The 14,619-nt window shown below is 36.0% G+C and overlaps 1 long non-coding RNA gene across 1 annotated transcript; it reads left to right on the top strand.

The window, feature by feature from the left end:
- Window positions 1-12,874: 12,874 nt before the first annotated feature.
- On the top strand, window positions 12,875-13,937 carry LOC132642662 (uncharacterized). Its single transcript, XR_009583290.1, has 2 exons — window positions 12,875-13,139; window positions 13,645-13,937. It is a non-coding gene; the product is annotated as an uncharacterized LOC132642662 (long non-coding RNA).
- Window positions 13,938-14,619: the final 682 nt, after the last annotated feature.

Genomic DNA, 14,619 nt, shown 5'->3' with positions numbered 1-14,619 from the left:
ATAGGTATGTCAGGGCCCTGTCTTGACTCATAATGTTCAGTTTACTTCTTAGAGACTTCTGTAGACAGTGTCCCGTGGTATGTTTGTCGAGATGTCGACAAAGTGATGTCAGTTGGGTCATTTGTGGACTTTAAAAGAGTATGTATTTTAGATGATTTCTATTTGGAAAAGTTTTATATTCTTAAAAGTTTTTGAAATGACAGGTTTTGATAGAGCGAATGTCTGAGGGTTTGCTCGACTCTGATGAGAGTCGGGTGCCTGTCATGCCCTATCAGTATTAGGGCGTGACACTAACTCTCTATGTTTGGGAATGTTAATGATTCTCCCTACGCCATGTTCTTTTATAGCGTTATGAATTGCCTCAGAAATATAGTTAATCTTAGTTGCTTGAATAGTTGCAGAACTTCTATTCTCTAGTTTCGTAATTAGTTCGTGACTTTCATTTCAAACGTTGTGAGCTCAATACGTAATCAAGATAGAATTGAGTTTGATACCCATGAGTCTCAGTCTAGAATACTCAGCATGTTTTTAAATAGTTAAGGCTTCAGGTTTCATAATTAGTTCATGAATACATGTCTCAGTGAGTCATTGCTCAGTATGTCAGTATTGTACCTTTCAACATGATTATCAGTTCTCTTATGTAACTTGTTAAATGTTGAACACTTGTGTTTTTGGGTCTAAGGCCACAGTTATGTGTAAGTATACTTGGGCCTGAGGCCACAAACTTGTGCACTTATATAGTCCTGAGGCCACAAGTTATATGGGCCTGCGGCCACATGTTATATGGGCCCAGGGCCACATGTTATAAACAGGTGATTCCATATTAAGAACAGGAAGTACTCATAACTTTACTCATTTGTTCATTTCAATTATCAATTATCAGTTTCAGTTTCAACACTTATTACATGTTTATTGATTTGGGCTTCCCTTTCCCTAAGCACCCCACCTATAGTTCTTTCTTTCAGTTGCTTGACATACCAGTGCAATTCAAATGTACTGATGTTCCTTTTGCCCGGGGCCTGCATCTGGCGATGCAGGTAGCGATTTACAGGACGACGATTCTGCTCGCTAGGATTTCCAGTATCAGCTGATTGGTGAGCCCCAGTCTTTCGGGGCATTATCATTACTTTACAGTCTTTCAATATTTATAGACAGTCAGGTACGCCGGGGGCTTGTCCCGACAACAGTTAGTGTTTTCAGTACTTTATTAGAGGCTTTATAGATTAGATCCGTTAGACAAAGCCATAGACTTTTCATGTTAAGCTATGTTGACTACAGTTATGCTTCAGACTTATATTAACATTTTTGCACTTTGATTTATATCATTTAAACTTTCAGTATATCAGCATGTGTTAGTTTATTTTATGCATTCAGTATGTTATGATATCACATGTTGATTTAGCCAACCAGTTGGTTCGCTCGGTCACATATAGACAGGCAACGGGTGCCATATTACGTCAAGGCCCACATTCGAGGCGTGACACTTTGAATCTGTCCAGGTGAAAACTAGTCTTCGCGAACGCGAGAGCTGAACCAGCCCAAAGCGACGTGAACGCGAGAAGATCATCGCGAACGCGATAGTTAGTCAACCCTGGCCAGATCCCATTCTACTCTACGGGAACGCGAGGCCCTGGTCCAGCCAACCTTCGCTAATGCATGGCCTTCTTCGCGAACCCGAAGAAGGACACCAGAAACATTGAAATCCAGAAAAATCTGGTTTTGACTCTTCCAACCCAAATCCCGAGACTCATTCGGAACCTCCCGCATAGAAATCAAATATGCATCTTAGCTATAAAACGCGCTTCGAACTCACTCGCGCGCTCGGACTTTCCAAAAAAGGCCATCTTGACCCGGTCAACCCAAACGACTTAAAACTAGATTTCCAACTAAAAGATCAAAACATTCCGGAGTCCCTCGGGAACCGAACCAACTACTCTACAAAGTCATAATCGATATTCTGGACCTATTGGAATTAACGAAATTACCAAAAAGATCCATTTATCCCCGATGTTCAGTTTGGTCAACCAAACACTTAAGAACTTCCAAAATTTCCATTTTCTCACCCAAATCACATCCGAATGCCTCGGGAATCGCGCCAACCCTCCCGATAAGTCAAATATACCCTAATGAATCTAGGGAAATAGTCAGCAGGGGTAAAATTGTCAAAATAGCCTAAATGGCCAACGGGTCGTTACAATTTCTATATTTTGTTTACAAGGATTTCTACATGTTTCTCATTTTCTTCTGACAATGATGATACCTGGGCCTATTCTAAAGATATGAGGGAAAGAGAGGACTATTGAGATATTTACTCTATCACCTAAACTTTTATGGAAAAGAATTGTTTCAAAAGGCTTATAAATTTTTGAATTCAATGTAGACTTAATTAAATATAGGATATAATGGAAGAAAAAAAATATAGATGATATATGTTTTAGACTTGGTAGAGAATTTCTTTATTATATGTTCTTATATAATAAGGGTCTTACTAGCCAACCACGTGAAGATGAATGCAGTAAGTTGTTAACCTGCCCTATTTTTTGTTTACCCAAAATACCCCCATCAAGTATCTAACATAGTTTATGGACAACTTTGTCCATAAACTAACCTTTCGTCCCAGAAATCCAACCAACCTTTCGTCCCTTTCTCCCCCATCATTCAAGCAATCACCATAAAGATACTCACCGGAACCATGTCGATTAGAATTAATGAATAACCGGTGATGCAGTAATTTTCCTTTTTTGTTCTCCATTAGATAGAGCGACTGAGATATAAGTTCTTTAAGTCGTAGGAATTTAGAAGAATGATATCTTTACATTTCAAGGTTCAACAAATGAAATTATCTGCCGACAGTAGTATTTGTTTAATATTCAGCTACAACATATTCTTTAATTTTTTCCATTGCTAAGCTGCTCATTTGGCACGATTCAAATTACTAAGCAGTGATAGCATCTAACTGAAATCCGTTAGACGAAATCAAAATCCACGGAAGTTTATTTTAGATATGAAAACATTGTACTAGGTTTTGAAAGCAGAAATTAAATAAAAGACAAAATCATATAGCTAAATTTACAAAAATACCATAAATAAACTCCAAGAAATGGCGATACGAGTCATGAGCTACAACAACAGAATCACTACAATAATCTCCAAAAAGATACATTTGTGTGAAAGATCGAGAACAATAAATAAAATAAAGAGGGAGATCGTGGTGCTGCGAATAAGCCAAGCAACTCACCCTGAAGTCTCCAACCCGCTCCTAAGCCTAACCACGTCCTCCACCACAAGGATCAACACATGTATAAACGTGCAACAAGTGTCGCATGAGTACCGTAAATCACCTACCCAGTAAGTGTCATCAGGGCAGTCAACAAATATATATAATCTAAACAAAAACAGCGCACTGCATAGACAGGTATGAACAGATACGACATATAAGAATATACAGTTAAATTAATAACACAATAAATTATATAACGGCTAAAGTCCAAATATGCCCCTAACCTTTGCGAAATTGTACACATTTACCCGTCGTTAAAAGGTTGATGCAAAGATGCCCCTAACGTTTTTTTTTGCCATACGTGCCCTTGAGTTAACGGAAAATATTGGAGGGCATATTTGTTCGGTTTCGCAAACATTAGGGGCATATTTGAGCCTTTGAAATTCCTGAATATTATGGCACAAATAGTTCTCAGATTTTTTTTGTAGTGCACTTTATGCTAGCCAATGATTTATTGCAACTGCATTTTGAAACTTCACACTTATCGTACAACCCCTCACTTTTCTCTCTTATTCTTTCACTTGTTTATGAAATGTCGGAAGCTTCGAGTTCTTCAAATGGCTGCGGAAGGGTTTGTGGATGTGGAGTTGTGGAAGGGTTTGTGGACGTGGAGTTACTGCACTGCATCTCACTTACGGACTTCAAATAATTCTACTAAATTTCGGTCATGCGTGAAATTCACGAAAGGGCCAAACCACATTGAATGTTATGTAAGAAACCGTATAAATGCTTAAAATGTGATACTCTTTCTATTATTATTATCAAAATTTTGAGCACTGCGGGAGAAATTTTTTCATGTGTCATAAGTCTAATGTAAGTTATCTTTTTTTTTTTTTTTATGTTTATGTTTTATTGCGGTAATTGTTGCATCGATTATTGTGTAGATATTAGGACTGAGAAGACAAAAAAATATCCATAAAGAACTATCCAGATCATGAACAAATTGAAAAATAAAAATGGTATTATCATCAGTAAAAAAAAAAATCTTTTGAAAAGGGGAAATGATGCTCTTGTTTGTGAAAACAGTCTTTAAAAGATGGTTGTAATTGCATCTGCTCTTTTAGTTGTATACTTTTGATGTAATGTAATGGTGGATGGATTGTAATTACAAATATTTTTTTATGTTTTCGAATGCAATAATATTTTGTGCCATAATATTCAAGAATTTCAAAGGCTCAAATATGCTCCTAACGTTTGCGAAACTGAACAAATATGCCCTCCAATATTTTTCGTTAACTCAAGGGCATGTATGGCAAAAACAAAAACGTTAGGGACATCTTTGCACCAACCTTTTAACGACGGGCAAATGTGTACAATTTCGCAAAGGTTAGGGGCATATTTGAGCCTTTGCCGATTATATAATAGATACAAAATAAACGGAAAAGGGCCAAATATACCCCTGTACTATGAGAAAAGGTTTAAATATACCCTTCGTTATACTTTGGGTCCAAATATACCCATGCCGTTATACTATTGGATCAAATATACCCCTCCTTCGTTAAAGTTGTCCAAGCTGGACATCCAATCCAACGTGGCACTGACATTTGATGAGTTGGATGTCACGTGGCATGCCACCTAAGCGCCCCTAATCCATTTTACCCTTCCTCTCTATTTGTTCTTCCACCACTAATATTTTCTTCCCCTCCACCACTCTTACCACCATCCCCCCCCCCCCCCCCTCCCCCCTCTAAAGTTGGAGATGGAGATAGGAATGAACCAAGAAAAAATTTTTGGGCATGAATCGATTTTAGAGGGAGGAAAAAAATAATTTCGCTCAATTTCAGAGGATCCGGTGTAAGCTTCGAAAAGCATAGCAGCTCACAAGCCAGAATAAAAAGAAGATGAATTGCAGTATGTTGTGAGTAATGAAAACAATCATATATGATAAATCCTCTAAATACATTCATTGCAACTTGTCCTATGATTGTGTAGGGCGAAATGAATAAATAAGAGTATGATATTCCACAAATTAAGCGAAACACAGCGAAAAGAAAGAATAAGCAAAGGGGAGACTGACATGAAGGCACGAACAAGGGATTTGCCCTTGCCATCTCCAACTTTAGTGGTGTTAATGACTGTGGAGGGAAGAAAATTTTAGTGGTGGAAGAACAAGTAAAGAGAAGGGTAAAATAGGTTAGGGGCACTTAAGTGGCAAGCCGCGTGACATCCAACTCATCAAATGTCAGTGTCACGTTGTATTGGATGTGCATCTTGGACAACTTTAATGAAGGAGGGGTATATTTGATCCAATAGTATAACGCCAGGGATATATTTGGACCAAAGTATAATAAAAAGTATATTTAAACCTTTTTTTTATAGTACAGTGGTATATTTAGCCCTTTTCTGAAATATAAAAATATACGACAAACACGAATTATAAACCCGAGAAGGTATGTAAAAGACTCTACCAAGAGACAGGGATCTCCTTAGAAAATCCTTATCTGTAGACTCGTCATCATTTATTATCACTACCCATTTTAAACAAAATCCACTTTTTCATTCCAAGGGAATAAAGATAGGGAAAACCACATAAAATACCACTAAAATGTAAAATATTTACTCGCCCTATGTCCCCTCTAAATTAATTTCGCCTTTTATCCAACTGGCTGAAAATATTTATCTGAGTACCCCCTCACCCAAAACCCTTCCTTCATGATACCATCACAATATATTTATATATCGTAATGGTATCATGGAGGACTAAGAGGACTGAAGCAGTACGACATGATACCATCTCATTATGTTTATATACCACAACGGTATTACGGAGGACTTAGGAGTGTTTCATCTTTTTTTTTTTTTTGCGTGGATTGCCCTTCATTTGGGGTGGTCTTTAATTTTTGCCCTCAAATTGGTGGTCTTTAAGTATTGTCCTTCGCCTAACACCCTGAGGTTGTGGGTTCGAACTCCAGCTCAGTTAAAAAAAAAATTGCAAGCCAAAATTTCGCTAGGCAGAATTTTTGCAAATCTGCCCATGTAAGGCAGAATTTAGGCCTTCAGGCAGAATTTGCATGGGCACAGGCAGAATTTCAACCCATGCAAATTCTGCCTTAAGGCAGAAATTCTGCCCGTGCCCATGCAAATTCTGCCTGAAGGCAGAATTTCTTCCTAAAGGGAAAATTTTAAAGACCACCATTTTGAGGGGTAAAAATTAAAGACCACCTCCAGCGAAGGGCAATCCTGCAAATTGCTCGAGTTTCATTGAAGGACTAAAGCAGTCCTTCATGATACCATTATAATATATGTATATAAGATGATAGTATAATAGAGATTTTTTTTTTTTTTGAGAAAAATATGTCTTTTGAATAAATGAACATGATATACCATTTCAGTATATTTATATACCATGTTGATATCATAATTTAGGGGCATTTCAGGTAAATAGTTTGAGGGCACGTAATTTTGTTGTTTTTCAGGGACAACGATGTTCTTTCCCCATAAAGATAAGCATGTGTATAGACTAAAAAGAAAAAGAAAAAAACCACATTCTTGCTTTTGTTCTTCATTTTTTTTTTCTCTTTTGTGTTTGTTGATTAGTCACCAGCAAAACAAAGCGTATTATCCGGGATTTTGGTGAATTTGTTTTGCTAAAGAGCTGCAGCTGGTGGTTTTAAAGATAGAAATTTTTGTTTTGATCTGAGAAAATATATTCAAGATGGTTAGTTTATCTTTGAATTAAGTTTATATTTAACAAATAATATACTTCGTATATCAATAATACTTTTAAAATCAAGTTTATATTTAAAAAATAATATACTATTTAGGTGAAGAATATTGAAAACATTCTGATATATATAGGTGAATGTGTTATGCATTAGTGTATTAATACCACATATATATAAATGCATACATTAAGAATGTCAGTTCACATAAAATTAAATATATTTAGAAAGTAGAATTGTATCATTTAGTAAAATTTATATTTTTAAATAATGAAAATTAGAGGAAAATATTTTAGCAATTTTCTTTTAAAATTATATTCACAATCAACCAATGAAATATTAATATATTGTGTGGTGTATCATGAAGCTATAGCGTATTGGTCTACTGTGTAGTATACCATGAATACTATTGAATCATGATTTACTGTGAATTTGTATATGAAGTGATACTTATAATTTACCAATGATATGTTGGTCTATTATATACATTATACCGTTGAACCATGGTATAATATGATTACTGGTATGAACCACGGTATAATATGATTACCGGTATGCGAAATGATATTCACAATATACTTCATGAGTACTATTAACCTTAGGGTATAAATGTGACTTGTATGTTTAAATGCTATAAATAATATACCAAGCATAGTGTATGGTATACCATGTTTGTTGTTGAACAAAATCTATTAAATACAAAATTTGAGTTTATTTTTTGACAATGTATCCAGACCCTACTTCTAGGGTTACACTGGGTATGTTGATGTTATTGTTTTTGACCATGTATAGTATAAATATATATTTATAGTATACATGATATCCAATTGACATATTATAAGAACTTAATCTCTTATTTTGACTAATTGCACCCAATATTTTGTTTTGAGACATTTTATATGTCTGTATGATTTTTTGGGACTTGTTGACGTGGTTTGGAATAAGCCCCAAGAGGCTCGCGTGAATTTTATGCATTTTAAAATAAGTAGAATTGCAGATTTGTTTATCGCGATGAAGAAAAATAATTTCAAAATGATTTAAATTAATAAATGTTTAGACTCTAGGATTTATATCTAGTGTTTTCCCTGCTTTAAGTGAGAATATTTCATTTAAAATTTACTTCTTCATTAAGAGTGGCTATTTCTCTATTATATTTCAAATAGTGGCTAAAAACTCATAGCAAACTTGAAAATTGGTCATTTCACATAATTTTTACGTCAATTTCTCTTAGGGGTATTGACATGTACATAGAACTAGGGGTGTTCATGGTTTGGGTTGGTTAGTACTTAAAAGATGACCAAATCATTTAAGTCGGTTTTCCAAATACAAGAATCAAATCAAATCAAACCAATTAAGTCGATTTTTCCTTGAATCGGTCATGTCGGTTTTTTTTTTTTGTTTGTTTTTTAATTCTTTTCGGTGTTTATCGATTTTTAATAAGGCTTTTTTTTAACTATATACACAAAATGAATTAAGTACAGAACAGATGATTACAAGAAACTAGAAACCTAAAAAAGATTTAATTCAAACACCAGTTTCCTCACCAGACTGATGCTCCAAACATTACAGGCTATGTAATGCTTCAAAAGTTAAAAGGAGCCAACATGGAGACAATGAAGAAGTGCCTCGCAGATTATTGAAGTGCTCAATGTACAGGAAACTATTATCAGCTAAAGCTTTTGTAAGACCACGTATAAAATTGAAAAACTCTGATAAGATTTGCAGAAGAAAAAAATTGAATCAATTAAATTTGAATGATAATCCACCTAAAGCAACACAGACCATAACAATATAAAGAATTTACAGACACAATAGATTCATTATATATAAGATTGCCAGCAACAACTAGGGCTGGCCAGTGGGACGGGATGGGACGGGACGGGACGGGATTAAGGGGACGGGGATTTGGGGGGATGGTGGAGTGGGTCGGGATCGAGATTAGGGGGACGGAGGGGGACGGGATTAGGGGGATGGGAAGTGGTCCCATCCCGTCCCACATCCCACTATCGGGGGGGATGGGAAGTGGTCCCATCCCGTCCCACATCCCACTATCGGGGGGGACGGGATTTGGGGGGACGGGATGGGACGGGAAGGGGGATTTGGGGGGATTTTTTTCAACTTTTTCTTGGACGTTTAATTTTTTTTTTCGAACACTTAAATAATTGAACAAGACAGTGAAAAAACATCCCAAAGGCTAATAGTCTTTTTCTATTATTTATCAGAAATATGTTTTTTTTTTCTAATGCAATTTCAAAATTGCAACTTTGTTTTGTAGTTCAAAAGTTGCAAATCACAAAGTAGAATTGGCATTAAAAGAAATTACATATGCAACCACACTTTTTCTAATTTTCTGACAATCTCTTGAGGATCTTCAGTCGGAATTGAGATTTGTTGGTTAAAGTCTTCAACGTCACTTCCTGCTCCCTCGGATAAGATTGCGTTGTAATTGTAGTCATCTTCTTCATTGATCTCTGGTTGACCGCACCTTCTACGCTCCGCTCTAATCCAATCTCTAAATAAAACTGCAATTTCCAAACTGTCTCCCGCCAATGAGTGTCTATGCTCTCCTATTTGAAATCTTCCAGCACTAAAAGCGCTTTCAGAAGCTGTAGATGACGCTTGAATATTCAACACATCTCGGGCCATCTTTGATAGAGTCGGAAATGTCTTTTGATTCTCCCTCCAGTATTTCAGCAAGTCTTCACGTCCATTTTCATCAGTAATTGATTCGAACGGTACAACACCCTGCAAAACATAAACATCAAACTCGCTAACTTGTGAAGCACTTGAACCGCTATACATTCTATTTCGAAGGCCTTGAATACTTGAAGTAGAAATAGCATGTTTTTTATAAGGTTGAACTTCAGAAGAAGAAGGTACAGAAGCAGGTTGATTATTTGCACTTTCCTCTTGGTAATACATATACATAGCTTAGCATTGTGGTTGTATGCCAGCGATAACATATTCCTTAGTTGGTAATTCCGTTTCAGGTATTTCTAGGCATTCATAAATTGTTTCAACAAGGGCACTACAACCATCAACTTTAATAGTAGGATTTAATACAGCACCAATAAAATAAATAGTGGGAATAGGAAAAAAATATTTTTTAAATTTTTCAATCATTTTCGTAACAGCTTGGATGTAAATTGGTTTTTTCTTATATTCATTAAATAACAAAGATATTAGAGCTATATAAAATAACATAGAGGAAATCGTAGGATAATAAACACCAGAAAATTCCTTAGTAGCTAGAAAAAATTTCTCTAAGAATACAATAAGTTCCCAAATTTGTTCCCAATCATCATCTACAAGCATATCAGAAGGATTTTGATTATGGGCGTTAAATACTAAAGTTAAAGGCCTTCTATACTCGTGAGCAACAACTAATTGTTCATACAAAGAATTCCACCTAGTTGCAACTTCTTCTGGAATTCTCCTAAAAGGTAATTCACAATCCACACATGTTTTTTTAAACTCTTTACGTCTTTGTATTTTATTACCTTTAAAAACAAAGTTGATAGCAAATTTTACTTTATCAAGAATACAGCTAAAAAGTTTTAAGCCATCTTTTACAACTAAATTATAAATATGACATGCACATCTAACATGAAAAATATGGGGAAAAGATGGAGTCCATCGAGTTTTTAAAGTGTCTATAGCTTTAGAATTACTAGAAGCATTATCTAATGAAATAGTCATAATTTTATCATTAATTGCATAATATTCACTAACTTCATGAATATTTCTTGAAATAAAATTTCCAGTGTGCCTTTCATCAATATATCTATATGCTATAACACGTTTTTGCATAAACCAATTTTGATCAATCCAATGACATGTAACGGTTAAATAATCGTTACCATTAGTACTACGACCTATGTCAGAGGTGATAGCCACTTTACCCTCAAAATGATACAATGCATAACGTAAATATTGTTGATATTCATGCGCAAATTTAAAAACATCTCTTCTAACAGTTGATCTAGGAAAACCATTAAAAACAGGGTTATATGTTTCTCGGATATAATGAATAAAACCAGGGAGGAAGGAAACGAAAAAGGCAAACCCTCCACAGCAACTAATTTTGCTAAATTTTCCCGATCTTTGTGTTTATCATATTTCGGACCTATAATTCCCCCAGTCATTGGGTTAATTCGACCCTGTACTTGGTTATGAACACTATGTGAACTCTGTCCCGACTCAGAAGGCACACCCGAAATTTTAGCCATGTATTGGTTATACCTGTCTTTATGTTCTCTTTCCACGTGTCTCATTAAACCCCCTGTCCCACCTTGACCTTTTCCACTTTTAAACTTATAAGGTTCGCCGCAAATTTTACAAATAGCTACCTGATTAGGAATGTCCCTTTCAAAAAAATCCCATGCAGGTGATTTTAATTTTCGTTGTGTTGGGCCTCTTCTCATACTAGGGGGAATAGGAGGGGTTCCAGTTCCAACTTGAGATTGCGTCTGAGCCTGAGGTGGAGCTGTACTAGTGGGTGTGTCATCTAAATTATCTTCTAATTCATTTTCTAAATCATCATCAAGTTCAGTAGTTGGAAAAGCTGCAGATAAAACCTCGTGATTTAATGATCGCACATTTGCATTAACATCAATATTATAAAGATCAGTTTCATCTACGTGAGTGAAATCATCATAATTAGGAATAGGATTACTAGAAGATATACCCTTACCCCTACTAGTAAAACGACCACCTCGTTCCATTATAATTATGTAAATAAAGGGTTCAACTTGAGAAAATTAAGTACGTAAACAAAATTAAAAGATGAAACGAGTGTACCAAACGCCGACGTATCGTCGAGGTGTAATTGAACTTGAAAATTGAAACGTTACTCGATGATCTTCAATCTAGTTGCTAACTTCACTCCCAATTTTTGATATTTGAAAGCAATGAACAAATAAAAAATAATATTTAGTTTGCAATTTAGAATTATAGAGAGAGAGAGAGAGAGAGAGAGAGAGAGAGAGAGAGAGAGAGATTGGAGAGATGGTAGGAAATTTTGTGAAAAAAATGAGAAGAAGAAAAGGTATTTATAGTTGGAAATTGGGTTAAAATGTAAATATACTAACTTAGGGGTTAAAATTAAATATTAAGGGGGTAGGGGGATTTTGGGGAGTGTTTGGGGGGCCAAGGTGACGGATTATAGCCGTTGCCAACGGGTATAATTGCAAATGGCTGTTTGTGCAACAGCTATTTTGTAACAGAATTTAAAAAAAAAAAAAAAAAAAACTTGTGTTAACTACTTTATTATTGTATGTACTTTGCTTAGCAAAAGGCATTGTAGCCCAGTTGGTTAAAGTGCAGGTGAGGGGTTTAAGGTCATGTGTTCGAACCTCCCTCACCCCATAATTAATTTTACACTTTAAAAATGTAATGGGCCGGGGCGGGATGGGTCGGGGTTGGGGCGGGTCGAGACTGGAGCGGGCCTAGCGGGGTCGGGTCACACGGGACAACCTCTAGGCCCATCTCGAGTTCGAGCCCGCCAAGCTCCAATCCCCATCCCCTCTTTCCCCAACGAAACAGGGTGGGCCGGGTCGGGATTCGGGATGGGCCGGGGCGGGGCGGGATCGGGCTGTCCCGGCCCACTGGCCAGCCTTAGCAACAACATACACAGTGTAATCCCACAAGTGGGGTCTAGAGAGAATATGATGTACGCAGACCTTACCTTTACCTTTATGGGGTAGAGGCAGGGGCGGAGCTACAGGGGTGCGAGGGGTGGCAACCGAACCCCCTTCGTCGAAAAATTGCACTATATATATACTGCCAATTTTTTTATTCATGTACAAATATTATTTTTGCATCCCCTTAACAAATGGAGATTGTGGACTAGTGGATAAGGCGCCTGAGATTGAGCTCGCGGTCGCGGGTTCGAATCTCGGCAATGACACATTTTTTTTACTTTTTTCATCCAAACGGGAAAAGGGGGACATGAAAAGCAAAACAACTCCTCTCTCCAATAATCCCAAATCCTGTTTCTTCATTGATTATCTGTCTCCATATGAGTCGTCTCCTTTGTAAAACTTGGTCCTCTTTGCAGTTGATTTGGTGTTGATTTGGTTGGGATATAGAATCCCTAATTTCAGAAGTGTTAACATTGCTCATTTGTTACTACTGCGCTGCGCCTCCTTCTCTGTGTCTCTGTCATTTCTTCTTGGCCCATGGCTTCCAATTCTAAGGTATTTCTTTTTTTTCCCTCTTTTTATTTTAACCATACTCAAAATCACAATAAATCCATTATTGTTTCTTGTTAGTTGTTAATCAACCCATTTTGTGAAATGGGTAGCTGATCCATTTTCCATCCATGAACCCCAAGTCTTGATTGTTTTAATTTTTAAATGTTGTTTGTTTGCAAAATTGGTCTTCTAGATATTTGTTTTTAGCTAATAAAAGAATCAAAGTGTAGATTTTTATTTAGTAATCAATTCCCTTTTATGTGTGTTGGATTGTGGTTAAATTGTTTTCTCGCTTATTGAGACATTTGCTAGAGTTTTTGAAATGGGATATGCTTAACAACTTAAGGAGTTAAGGTTACTAATTGTTTTTTGCTGTATTGCTATTTGCTATATACAAGATTGAGTTTTTATTCTCACAGTTAGATGTTCTTAAATAGGCTTTATTTTATTGGCTTTTAAGATTGACATTGTGTCTTTAATTCTAACTAATTTTTTTATTATAATTCAGTCTCAAAAGTCAGTGAAGAATTATTTTACCAAAGTTTCAAAATCAAGTTTGGACTCTCATGATCAACCTAATCTAGAAGAAAATGTCAATCACTCAGAAGTACCATTGCTTTCTTCTCAGGAATTTGATTTGAATTCTTTAAAGCATGATCCGGGTGAAAGAACTCAAATCTTGGACTTTCATCCAAATCATCGTGATGTCATTCGAAGAGAATACCTTAGGAGAGGTCCTTGTCAACCTCGGCTTAAAGAGTAATATACTTGCACTTTCAATAGAGAATTGTGTTTGTTTGATTTCTTCGCGTGTTTATTTTTTAATTTTCTTGAACCCCCTTATCAAATATTCTGATTCCGCCCCTGGGTAGAGGGGCTGTTTCTGATAGACCCTCGGCTCAAAAGAAACATAGTCAATGCAATAAACTTGTCTAAGGCACGAAAGAACAAATCCAATAAACTTGTCTAGTTCTTTTATACCCTCTTTCAAGTGAAAAGATAAAACAATAATTTTCTTCTGTATATAGACAAAACCATTAGTGAAATTCAAAAATCTTTCTTGGAAGCTGCAGTTCTCTCTAGAAAAATAAGGGCTGCACTTTCTTTTCTTTAAGGACCAGGACATGCCACAACGGACAGTAGGGCTAATGCATATCCAAGCAAAAGGCACACAGTAAATGTGAAAGAAAATCTTATAGACAGATATTGCAGCATTTTACACTTGCTCATGAGAGGAACAGACTCTGCTTTTATATAAATCTTGTTGAGAATTGTTGCTCAACAATCACATAAATGTTTTCTTCTTGCTTCCTCGATCTAACAAAGTTTTGCTAAGAGTTTAAACTTTCACAAGTACAACAAAAATTATAAAAAAAAATAACAACTTTAATCACATCTGGAAATCCAATAGAAGTTGAAGGAAATGAATAAGTACAACCTGGTTGACAACACAAATAGCAGGAACTTTAGTGTCAAACAATGC

Source organism: Lycium barbarum, chromosome 5 (assembly GCF_019175385.1).
Source record: "Lycium barbarum isolate Lr01 chromosome 5, ASM1917538v2, whole genome shotgun sequence".
NCBI lineage: Eukaryota > Viridiplantae > Streptophyta > Magnoliopsida > Solanales > Solanaceae > Lycium > Lycium barbarum.
Note: the sequence above shows the minus strand (reverse complement) of the source record. Positions and strands in the feature narration are given on the sequence as shown.